At 46.0% G+C, this 12,565-nt stretch overlaps 1 protein-coding gene across 2 annotated transcripts in view; it reads left to right on the forward strand.

Annotated features, from left to right (window-relative positions):
• Positions 1–12,565, forward strand: part of Mob3b (MOB kinase activator 3B) — a 198,114-nt gene that overhangs the window by 56,287 nt on the left and 129,262 nt on the right. Inside the window, exon 1 of one of the 2 annotated variants that reach the window (XM_052716481.1) lies at positions 3,935–4,206. The exons of the other annotated variant lie outside the window; for it this stretch is intronic. The gene's annotated coding sequence lies outside the window, so the exon portion shown is untranslated. Of the gene's footprint in view, positions 1–3,934; positions 4,207–12,565 lie in introns of those variants that run through there. 2 annotated transcript variants of the gene reach the window in all.

Genomic DNA, 12,565 nt, shown 5'->3' on the forward strand with positions numbered 1-12,565 from the left:
AGTTCTTACAGCCCAATCATCGAAGTGTTTCATCTTGCTGGCACTCAATCACTAGAGGGAAGTCACTAGGTCCACATTCACTAAACAGAGGACTACACTAGGGTATAGATGCTAGGAACAGAGATCATTGAGTTCCATCTTAGAAACCTGCCCGCAACAATAACCCTAAACACTTGTTTTCAATGGGTTTGCCAAGGGAACGAAAAGCACTTGAAGGGGTAGGGAACATGGCTTTGAGGGTAAGTGCCTGCTGCACATTATAAGGACCCGAGTTTGGATCTCTAGTCCCCAGGTAAAAGCTGAGCTTGACAGTGCCCACCTGTAATACTAGCACTGGGGAGCAAAGGCTGGCAGATTTCAGAGGCTCCCAGGCACCTGCCTAGCAGAAATGGTGAGTTCCAGGTTTGGTGAGAGACCCTGTCTCAAAAAAAAAATAATAATGATGATGATGTGGAGAAACAATTGAGGAGGTCACATCTTTCTCTGGCTGCCTCACACATCTGGATGTATAAGTGCACCACCGTGCACACATACACATTTTAAGATTTCATCTGGATGGCATGCTAGCCCACATTTGTAGTCTAACACTTGGGGAAGTGGAGGCAGGAGGACCAGAAGCTCAAGGTCATCCTCAGCTGTTAGACAAAGCAATTTTGAGGTGACCCTGAGAGCTATAAAACCCTAAGTTTTAAGAGAAAGGTCTCATATAGATCAGCTTTCTTTACAAAGGTTTCGTTCCAGACTTCCAGTTCATTTTTATTGGGTTTTTTTTTTTTTTTTCCTGCTATTTCCTCCTCTGAGGGGGAGAGGCCTCGAAAGAGGCTTTGACAAATTTTGTCACAATCATCTCAACTTCCTGGCTTTCTTTTTCCCACCCCTCCAAAATGTTCTAGAACAGGAAATAGTGGTGCGTCTTATGATACAAAAGTGTCCGCCAGTACATGCCATGCCTGTCATCTTGGTAGCTAGTCTAGGTTATGATGACCTGGGCTGGGCCATGAAAAAATCCTTGTCTTTACTTGTTTACTGGCTTTGGGTTAGATTTATTCCGTCTCCCTTGAGGAAGGGGATAAAAATCCAAGACTTGGCCAGGGAGTTAGGTGGGCCGGTGATGTCAAGGGAGACACACTCAGTCATCCTAAGTCTCATTGCTCTGGAGCTTCCTGGGGTCCATGGAGTGGGAGGCACGATCTTGTTAAAGGACCCTTCTCTGTTTACTCCAAAATGCTTGGAAGAAATACAGATAAGTGTAAGAATTCCCGCATTTTCTTCCCACACAATTTGAGTTTTGTAGAGCTAAATATATCCCAATCCTAGACTTAAGTAAGGGAATTGTCATTCCCAATGTCTATGGGTCATAGTTCAGTCTGCTATAGCTAAGTACCATAAGCCAGATGACTTTTGAACAACAGACATTCAATTCTATAGTTCCAAGATTAGGGTGTCAACATGGCTTCATTCTCATGTGGGCCTTCTTAGGGGCAACAGAGCTCTCTGGCATCCATTTTTATAAGGAAGCCAGCCCCATTTCTGAAGGGGGAGCCCTTAGGACATGATTACTTCCCAAAGGCCTCACCTCCAAACACTGCCACACCCAGGGTTAGGATTTTTAGTATGTAAAATTCAACGGATATTATTTACTGTGGCTATTAGATTAGTGCCTCACGTGAGGGCTTGGTCTCCTTTAAAAGCCTCCCAAATGAATTGCAAGCTGCCCCATCTCCTTCCTATTATCTGCAAGTTGTGGAGCTGGGGGTATTGAATGGCTTCTGATCAAGTTGGGGGAATGTCTTCATAGGAATTTTCATCAACAATCCCTGTGTAAGGGTTAACATTAGGTGGAGAAGGAGCTGTAATTTGCCACACATTCTGCTTTTGCCTTCTGCTTTGCAGTTTGGGCCTTGCAAGCCAAAAGGCCACGTGGCTCCTTTGGATAATGTTGAGTTTAAGAACCTAGGGTCTCAAGGTGTCTGTTTCATCTCTCCGTGGTTGCTCAGGAAGCTACTCTGGCTGACTGTGGCAGCACACACCTTTAATCCCAGTTCTTAGGCAAAGGCAGGTGGATCTCTATGAGTTCACGGCTAGCCTGGTCTATGCAGTGCCAGCTCCGTCTACGGAGCAAGTTCCAGGCCAGCCTGTGCTGCATAATGAGACCTCATTAATAAAAGAAAGCCACTCCTTTCTAGGTGCCTTACCAACTAGAACCTTGCCCCTTCCATGTCTGTGCCCTGTAAGCTGTGTCCAGAGAGCAAGGCTTTCTAAACCCTTCGTGTCCCAGCATGACCTTACTCTCCCCCATTTGCCTCTCTCAGACTCCAGGACAGGTTGTCCTCACATTTCACAAGATTACTCTGCTAGATGAGAAAAACGTGCACTTTATTCAGACAGCAAGGCGAGTCGTGGGGATTGCATTCCCTGAAGAAATCAGAAGCCAAGTGTAGAAAACTTTCAAAGCTGAAATAAATCAGGGCTCCTTGGCCATGCTGCCCTACACTGTCAGGGTTTCTTTTTCTAGAAGCTGCTATGAAATAGGGTATATCGGAAGGGATCAAAAAGGGACCATCTCATTGTATCATCTCTTAGAATCTGAAAAATCTGTAGCATCTGGGACTAGCTATCTGATTTAAAATATAAATGTTTGCAAATGCTTCTATCTTGCTTGGTTCTGTAAAGATCTGCATTTGAGATGTGCTGAAGTGGCTTTTAGACACTTTTTTCCCCCCAATGCCAAGTCTGACTGTCTTACTTGTCTTTCTGGTACTCTGAAGTCATTCCTCACTTTTGCTTATATTGGGTCTTTGAATTTTTTTTATTGACTAAAATTGGTACAAAAACTGCTTAGGTCATCAGATTTTTTTATGGAAACCTATGACATCTTTTCAGAGTTTTTAAAATAAATAAAGTGTCAGTTAAAGAGAATAGGAGGCCAGGTGTGGTGGCACTTACCTTTAATCCCAGCACATGGGAGGCAGAGGTCGGCAGGTGGGTCATTGCTGACTTCCAGGCCAGCCTGGGCTACATTCTGAGACTCTGGAAAGAGAAAGAGAGGGGGGTAGGGAAGGAGAGGAGAGGGGAGAGGATGAACCATCGCCTAACACTTGCCTTAGTCTCCTTGCTAGACACAGGACGCTTTCCTAGGACTGTGCGGCTCACCTCCTCTTTCTGAGAACTAACAGTGGGGTACCCTAATGCAGGCGCGCCCTCATCACCACATATTGGTGAACGTAGAATTTAAAATGGAAAAGAAGCCAATGCATGTGGCTTCCCGGACTCTTGCTTGGACCCGAAATAAAGCGAGTCCTCGCTGCAGGGTTTGGCTGAGCCTGGTGTCTGGCGGCCGCTGTTTTCCGTGGCTCGGCCGAAGCAGACACTTCCCTTGGCGAGGTTCCTGCAGCCTCTGGAGACTTTTGAGGACGTTTCCTCCTCCCGCAGCCTTTAGTGTTTTTCAGAAGAGTGGTGGCACCCTGACTTGTCACTGAAAAGTAGTGTGGGAAAAACAAATAAAACTACCCAAGGAATAAAGGAGAAAACCCAAAACACCTCCCCTAGACAATGAAAACTCCCGTCTTTACCTCTGTTGTATGAGGCAAATGTTTCCACGCCAGTCAGGGCAGAAACTGTGAGGCACTCTTCCTCTTTGATTTTTTTTTTTTTTTTTGGTCCTATTTTTAACATTCTTTGGCAAGTCTACACATCTTGGTTACATAAGAAAATCAAAATTAAGATGTTTCGTATTTACAAAGCATGCCTTGACTGGGGATGAGTTTTGCTGGCGCTGCTATGGAAGAGCGAATTCCTGATCTTAAATAATAAGCACCCATGTCCAGTAAACCAAAACTGCCTGGCAGCTTCTCATGTCGCCATGGCAGCCCCCTAGCCTGTGCTCTCACCCTGGCGGACCACTGGTTGGCTTGCTTACTGTGGCTGAAGGGAGGTGCCAGCCAACTGGCTATAACCGGAAAGGTGCTGTTCCTCTTCCCGGTGGGGGCACAAGGTGGCTCACCCTCCTCTACAGTTCCTGAGGGGTGCTGATTGCCTACAGGGCTTCAGACCAGCTGCTGGCCTCCACTTACCGTCTTGACGGAGCAACACTGAAATCCACAGGGTATGCTCGCCCTAGAGTGTGATCTGAGCCAGGGAAAAGGGAAGCCTCTGCTGTCTGCCTTTGAGGTGGACTAGAAGGAAGGACACTGATATTTTAGGAGGGTAAGTATTCCAAGAATTAAAGCTGTTACATACTGACAGTGTGCCCGGTGGGTGCTAATGCTTTGTTGGGATGATGTTAATTCTCAGAACACACGAGGTAAGTACCTTCATGATCTCTGTTTTAAAGAGAAGCAAGGCAAAGGTTAATGATGGGATGTAATAAGCTCAAGAGCCAGCCGCTGTGGGAATCAAATCCCAGCATCCCTGTGCGCAAATCTCAGGTGCACAATTCAGCATCCAGTCTGTAGGATGCTGATGCAGCAGATGCAGAGGACAAGGAAGGACTGAGCTGTCCCCTCCGTGGGTGATGTAGATGACATACCAGCAGTGGGGAGACCGTACTTAGTTCTCAGCCTGGTTCAGGGTAGCCCTCCCGCTGTCCGTGGACTTTGGCTGTCATTCTTTCTCCTGGAATTTCAGATCCTCACATGACGTTTCCACCCTGCCTGTGTCTGAGTTTGGCTCAGGCCTGCTGTGTCAGCCCCCTGACTCAGAGTTCTTACATACTAGAAAGCAATCCAGTCAACCCATTCAGAGAGGGGAGGGGAGGACTTAAAAGGGCCGTATTTTAAACATGTACCTCAGGTGATCACCGTGTTTCGGAGGGGCTGGAAACGAGACCCAAGGAAACTTGTTGGTTGGCAGAAAACTGGTTCAGGGTGAACGAGGGTTACGTATTTTCAAGTCAGCAGCTACCACCTTCTACCCAAGTCCTCAGAGGAGAGAAAAGTCAGAGTAAAAGGAGAAATGGAGGCGGGGCTTGGGGAAAAGTACCATTCAAGAACAGAGTCAAAATGCAGATATTTACAGAGGAGCAAGGGTTAAGAATTAGCAAAAGGGTGACCTGGAACAAGATCAGTTCGTAGAAGGGTCTGGAAAGGATGCACTCTCTACTCAAGAGGCAGGGTGTGGCTGAAACTGCTTTGATGGGTTGGGACTGATGGGTGGCAGGGGAGCTCTGATTAGAGATGAACCACGTGTTGAGGCATTAGGTATGAGGAAAGAGAATGGTTTGAACTGTTGGGTGTAGAGGAAAGGCACACACGCAGTGCTCAGGGCAAAGCAGCCAAGCACTGCTTCCTCACCGTGAGGTGAAGACAGGCCATTGGTAGGAGGCAGCACCTCCACAGGCCTTGGAGGCTGATCAGAAGGGCAGAGGAAAACAGGTGGACTCCAGGGGGCCTCGTTGGTTACCTGGATGACAAAGACAAGCCTCCAGGTTCTTGGAGGTATGTGAATAAGGGCTGGGAGGGGCTGGACTCTGTGCTCCCACAGCTGAGAGGAGAATTTCTAGGTTTTTAATATCACAGATGTCCTCTGTATGACTTCATCTGAGTGGAGGGGGAAAAAGTTATGTTGTTTTAAATGGCTTAAAAAGCACCAGAAGTTAAGAAGAAATCTATAAGTCAGTCAATCAGCCAGCCAGTAGGTGCTTACCTTCTTAACTAAGGACAAGCTACTCTGGGCAGTTTTGAAGGGTGTTACTCATCACCCTCCCCTTAAGTGCTTAAGAGGCTCATATGCAGAGTGAGAACACTGAAGGCTAAATTCTCAGCCCCCGGTCTGTCATAATTGCTGGCCTTTAAAAATTCACTTTTCTGAGGATTAGGTGGGTTTAGTTTTATTTTACACCAGTTAAGAAGTTGGATTGAATTAAGCAAGTTTTCAAGAGACCTTCCTGCTGCAAAAATCTTATCAGTAACAATTCCCTGTCATGCTTGTGGGAGTGGGTATGAGGATCAGAGCTCGAAGGAGACCCGTATCAGGATGCTGTTTAGAGGCACAGACGTTGTGGGGCCAGGGGAGGAGGCAGATGCAGCAGAAAGAGCCCGAGGGAGAGCAACAGTTCATACTGTGGAGTTTGCAGTAACAGAAGTGACGGAGACAGACGGGCAGGCTCACCGCGAGAAGTCGTTCACAACCCCACAGAAAGGTCTGTACAAAGATCTACCCTAAGGGTTTGCTGGTGGTGGTGCTTTGGGGGTGTGTGTTTGTGATACATGGGGTTGGGGTGTGCATGGACAGAGGCCCGAGGAGATCTCTCTCTATCCTGCTATGGAGGAACTAGCCCCCCCCCCCCCCCCCCCCCCCCCGCCGCTTGCTTGTTGTTTTCTCTTCTTTTCCACTAGGCTCATTGGCCACTGAGCCCTGGTGATTAGCTCTCTTGTCTCTACTCCCCAGAGATGAGGTTGCCGGTGTGTGTGGCCATATCTAGCTTTTACACAGGTTCGGGAGATCCAGACTAAGGTCCTCATGCTTGTACGTGTTCTTAGCCACGGAGCCATCTCCCAGCCCTTGTCCTATATTTTTCAAGTCTTAGAGCTGCGCACTTGTCCGGAGGGGTTGACTTCTTACCGACTGTTGCAACATGAAAATATGTCAGCTGTTTACACTGACCTGGAAAACAGCATGTCCAGTGACCCTGCTGCTGACCTTTGCAAGAGGTCTCTGTTTTCTGAAAGGGTTTCTTTTGTAGATTGTGAATCATGAGTATGGGAGTGTGGTTCTTTTGTTGGTGGGAGAGAGAACTGTTTATCTGCCTGGTATTTGATCAGCAATCATTTAGATAAATGGTTTAGCCACGAAGGGCTCCTGAGTTCTGTTTTGCTGTCCTGTGTAAAGTACTTGTGCCAGAGTTATCTAAGGAGTGACTGGCCACAGGAAGTGGAGCGCATAGTGGAGTGTGAAGTCATGAGTGAGCGGGTGGACCAGATGCTGAGGGTGGGTGGATACGTGCAGTGGACCAGATGCTGCAGGCCACAAACGAGCAGCATGCACCGGCCATCTCTTCCTCTTTCTCTGCCTCTGTCCTCCTACTTCTTCACGATGACTGGAGCTGAGAAAGAGAGTTTTGAGAAAACTGAGGCAAAGCAAAAGAGCTGCTTTACCTGGATGGCTGGAAGGTTTCCCCAGTCCCCGTGGAGAACACTTCCCTTCTGGTATCAGGTTGCTGGATAGAGGTCACATACTAGAGCCTGGGCCTGTGAGACCTGGAGTTGACTCACACATGAGACTTACTCTTCTCTGGGTAATCCCCACCCAGAGCGCTGGCAGCTGGGCAGCATCTGGGATAAATGCGCCCTGTGACCAGGTCGTCGTCTCTCAACAAAGAAAACTCATGAGAAAACTGTGCTTCCCATCGTGTGGTGACTGAGCTTCCACAGACGAGGAAGTTATGATGTAAAGTCCTCCCTGAGTTTTGCCACAAGTCACTGCTGAAAAACAGCTAACTTGTTGTGGACAAGCCAATCTGCACAACTTCACACTGAGTCTCCAGGGCCCCCAATAAACAAAGAAATGCTTTCTACCTGGCTTCGAGGACGCTGATAAGAAAAGCAGATGTTAAATTAAACTACAGAACAACAAAAGGAGACCTTTCCAGTCAGATTAATACTCTTTGCTTTGTTCTGATAATTAAAAGCCCACCCAATTTTAATCCACCACCACCACTACCAATTAAAAAAAAAAACCCAAAATACCCTTTTTTGGGGGGGAGGAGGGGACAAGGACTATGTAGCCCAGACTGACCTTGAACTCTCAATCATCCTGCCTCAGCCACCTCAGGGCTTGGATTACAGATGTACACCAACACACTTGACCTCAACTTTATTTGGTATAGAAATACAGTGCCATAGTTAGCGTCGGTTTCCAATTTGACACCCCTGCAAAGAAGAAGCCTCCACTGAGGAGCTGCCTCCATCAGATTGGTCGGTGGGGCATTTCCTTAACTGCCAATCACTATAGGTGGCGCCAACCCTGGGCTTGTGGTCCTGGGTTATACAAGGAAGGTAACTGTGCAAGCCACAGGAGGCAAGCCAGTGAGTAGCGTTCCTCAGCTGTCTGCTTCAGTTCCTGCCTTGAAGTTCCTCCCTTCGCTTCCTCCGATGATGGACTGTAACCTGTAAGCCAAAGAAACCATTTCTTGGTCATGTTGGCCATGTTTATCACAGCAACAGAGACTAAAACTAGAAGAAGTCAAGTGGAAAATATAGTCCCAGATCTGTAGCTGACAGGCCTGTGAACCCAAATCCCAAATGTATCTATGTTTCTCCTTGTAGTGGTAGAGAAAGTGGCTTCTTCCATTCAGGTGTCAGGGAATTGGGCAGCAAGAAATAGCCTACTTCCTGAAGGTAGATACTTCTCAAGAGGAAGAAAAGTAAGGCTGAGTCAGCTGAGCATGCCCAGTTTATTATTCTCATAGTTAGCAACTAAACAATGTCTTCTTCTCCCCTGAGGTAACTCTAGGACAGGGATAGTCTAGTAGTCGGCTTTTAGGGGAAATTCTTCTTCATAAAAACCTCAAGTGAGCAAATGATGCTGCCCCACAGCACCGTGCAAGACTTGGTGCATTGGAGGCCGAGATGCTGAAGTCTTACAAGGGTTAAGTCAAAGAACAGACCAGATGATGTCTGGGGCTCCTACATGTCTTGAAGCTTGAGACTTGGTAATGTGAGACATCTGGGTCAATAAATTTAATACTTGTTGCTTGCCTGTCTTTACTCACCTTGCCTCCTCTGTCCCCCAGACACACCGTGATACGGGTGTCAGTACCTCATGTAACCAGTTCACCCAGGAGAGCGTGGATGCAAGCCCACATCTTTGTGGCTCTGAAATTAGGGTTGGTGCCCCCGATCCCCTGCCCTTTGTGATTGTTATAGAGCTGGCAGTTATATGCAGGCTCCATTTTCTTCCTTGTTTTATTTGTTTTGGACATGTTCAGGAGGCTAGAGTAGACAGCCCATGAATTATTTGTGTCCCTTTTCACTCAGGCTTATCTGCTTCCTACCTGTTTGCATCTAGGAGAGTGCAGTGCTGGCCACTGTCTCTTGTCTCCTGTTTCTAAGGCTGTGACCCTTTCCTCCAGCACAGTCCCTTTTCCGAAAACATGGAAACTTCGTAAGCAGTGTAGGGAGTTGTCCCTGCTAGAACAGGAGATTGCAGCTGGGTTGTGCTGAACAGTTATGTACAGTGCACATCATTTTAAAGTTTTCTGTGTGAAAAGGTTAAACTCTGAAGTGTTTTTGGAGGATTAGTGGGAGGACATGAGACGTATAATTTGCTCTTCTATACCCAAATTCAAGAGACAAACCATGTGCACTCGATTTTATTATAGACAAAAAGTATAGAAATGCCCTCACAATGAGAGCATAAATATATATATATTTTTTAAGTGTATGTGCATATCTGTATGCCCGTGAGTTTATGTGTACCACAAGTACCAGAGTTGGCCAGAGGGTGCCAGATTCCCCTGGAGCTGGAGTGACAGGTGGTTGTGAGCTACCTACTGCTTTGGGTGTTAGGAACTAAACCTAGGTTCTCTGCAAGAGTAGTATATGCTCTTAACTGAACCACATCTCTAGTCCCATAAGAGTATTTGAAACGTTGGAGAATATTGAGGTTATATTGCTCAGATTAATACTCTTTGCTTTGTTCTGATAATGAAAAGCCCACCCAAATCAAGTGAGAAGGAATCATGTGATTCCTTTCTTTGATCCTTTCCAGGGTCCCCATTGCCTCCCTGCCATTCCTGGAACACACCTGCATCGCACCAAAGCACCTTCTGTGACATATATCACTCCAGAGTGTTGGGTCTAATACCCTTTAATACCAGTGACTGTGCCTGCCATAAGCCGGTTTCCATGCATTTAAGCTCCCACAGACAGTAGCTCTTAATTTTTGCAATACCTTGAAAGATAACCACCATTGTCTTTAAAGAAGGAAGGACAGAGGCTTGTAAAGACGCCTTGTCCAGAGACGTAGCCAGCTGACTCAGGACCAATAATGTTCAGGACTCCAGCTCCCTCTGTGCATCCTAGGATGCCATATAGGACTCCACCTGATTCTGCCTGCTGTCCAGACACCTCTGCTCTCTTTGTTTTCGAACCATTAGGCTGGCTTGTAGGGCAAAGACCTGTGGCTTTCTGTTGTTGTTGTTTGTCATTTAAGACAGTGTCTTGGTAGGTGGCCCTGGCTGGCCTGGGACTATATAGAACAGGGAGTGTATTCACAGAGGTCACTGTCTCTACCTCCAAGGGCTGGAATTAAAAGTGTATCACTACATCTGGCTTGTGCAACAGAGTTTGCATATTATCTTTCCATTTTTTTAAAGTATAAAACAGGACTAATAATAAGACCTTTGCATTGGATTGTGACAATTAATAAACCAGTAAGTCCTCAATCAATGCTGGCTGACTCTGCTACTCACTGATATGTAATTTGGTAGAACAGAATTTTCAGATCCTAATATAGACCCCTAAGTCTGTTTGAGTCTGTAAGAACCAGACTTTGTATTAAAATGTGCATCATGATGTGAATCAAATGATAACAGTAGCCACTTTTTAAAAGTACCTGTTATGTACTAAATCCACTACCAGGAATGTTAAATCTTTTGATACAGTGATACATCATTGTTGCTCCTAACAGTGCCAGAATGTGTGTGTTAGGTGGACCACAGGTTGGACACACAGTGAACACACCTTGTGGAAGTCTCCCACCAGCCTGCAGAAGCTGTGGCTTTGACCTCTTTGAACCCTGTTTGAAACTCTGCCTGGGGATGCTCTCAGATTTAACCCTCCCCTGCCCTTTCCAGCTGAACGTTGTGCTCTCTTGAAAATGAGAACTGCTTTTTCCAATTTCCAGTCTTCCCGCCCACCGTGGCTTCTCTACCCCGCTTCAAAGATCTCTTGCAGTGGTTCCAGATGTCACACATCAGCTCCCCTCAAGCCAGGAATAAAACTTTTCCAGCCTCTGAGACTCAAATTCACTTAGGATGGCTAAGGGTACAGACGTCCGTTGACAGTTACAGGAACTGGCTTTCTGAAGTCTGAACGTTTTTGCTTTAAAGTAATACTTCTCCAAGAAACATCTGTCATTCCTTGTTTCAAAGACAAAGAGAGAAATGATAGTTAACAATGAGCTCCACCTCATATGTAGGAGGTTCTAATTGTCACGGTACCCGCTAAATACCTCTAATTTAAAACGTAAAAATGCTTACATATTTTTGCCTACCTTAATTTTTTATTTCAGCCATTATATTATCTTTATCTTTCACTCCATACTCATCTGCTTTCCTCCCACCTTGCCTAACGTAGATACCATGTTTTAAAAATCACATTTTTTTTTTAAAGCCACAAAATGAGTATTTTCCTGAGAACTGAAAGACGTGGAAATAATATAACAGGTTTTACCAACTTGAAACTTTTGTCTTTTTCTCTTTTCTTTAAAATGATAATAAAATCACTAGGGCCAGGAGAGGTGGTTCAGCAGTTAGGAGCACTGGCTGCTCTTCCAGGGGTCCTGACTTCAATTCCCAGCACCCACATGTGGGCTCACAACCATCTGTAACTGAAGTCCCATGGGATCTGATGCCATCTTCTGGTGTGCAGACAAAGGATAAAAAAAGCAACACTCCAATGCATTAAGCAAACAAACAAACAAACAAACAAGCAAATAATCTGTGCTGGGCATAGTGGTGCACTCCTTTAATCCTAGAACTTGGGAGGTAGAGGCAGGTGGATCTCTGAGTTCAAGGCCAGCCAGAGCTACAGAGTGAGATCCTGTCTCAAAAACAAAATTTAAAAAAAAATACAAACATAAAAATAAAATAAAATCATCAGAATATCATTTATAAAATCTAATTGGCCAGCTGAGCTTCTGCCGTGATTTTCCTTCACTACTCATTCTTAAAACTGGGATAAGTTGGATCAAGCCTATCTAAGGTCGGACCAAAGGCTCCCCATCTTCCTCATTTCTGGGAATCCCAGCCGCCCCACACTGCCATCCACAAGGCCTTTATTTAAGCAGACGTGTAGATAAGATTCCGTCTTCCTTCTGTGGAGTATGATGTGTAGTGTGTTGAGCCTCTTCTCCTTATACCTCACTCGTTCTCTTTCCAGCACTGGATCCTCTTCTGAACAGGGCTGTTTCTAAGTCTGGGGAATGGTGAATCATTTGGGTCATTATGGGTGGGTTGTTTCTAAGCCACCTGCCCTGCATGGATCCACTCCTGCGGTTGCTGCTGCTACAGCATCGAGGCTGACATGGGATGCTTTCATTTGTGAGATACTCAAACTTTTAACGTTAGAATATTTGTACTGGTGGCTAAATAAATAGATGAAATATCAAGGAGTATGAATGGCCATTGAAGAGCTAAGGATGATGGGCAATGAGAGTCATGGGACAGGTTTATTCAAGGCTGTACCCGCTCTGACTGATTTCGCCTGTGTTTAGAAGCGCTGCGGGTTTCTGAAGTCACGCGTGTCTTTGAAGATCACAGCGAGGCAACACTGTTTCTCTCACCCAATCTAAAAACATGCATGGATGATGCAGCTCCGAGCTGAGAAGGTGTGTTGGGAGTGGG

This window comes from Peromyscus californicus, unplaced genomic scaffold, assembly GCF_007827085.1.
Source record: "Peromyscus californicus insignis strain IS unplaced genomic scaffold, ASM782708v3 Scaffold_5__1_contigs__length_169319896, whole genome shotgun sequence".
Lineage (NCBI taxonomy): Eukaryota > Metazoa > Chordata > Mammalia > Rodentia > Cricetidae > Peromyscus > Peromyscus californicus.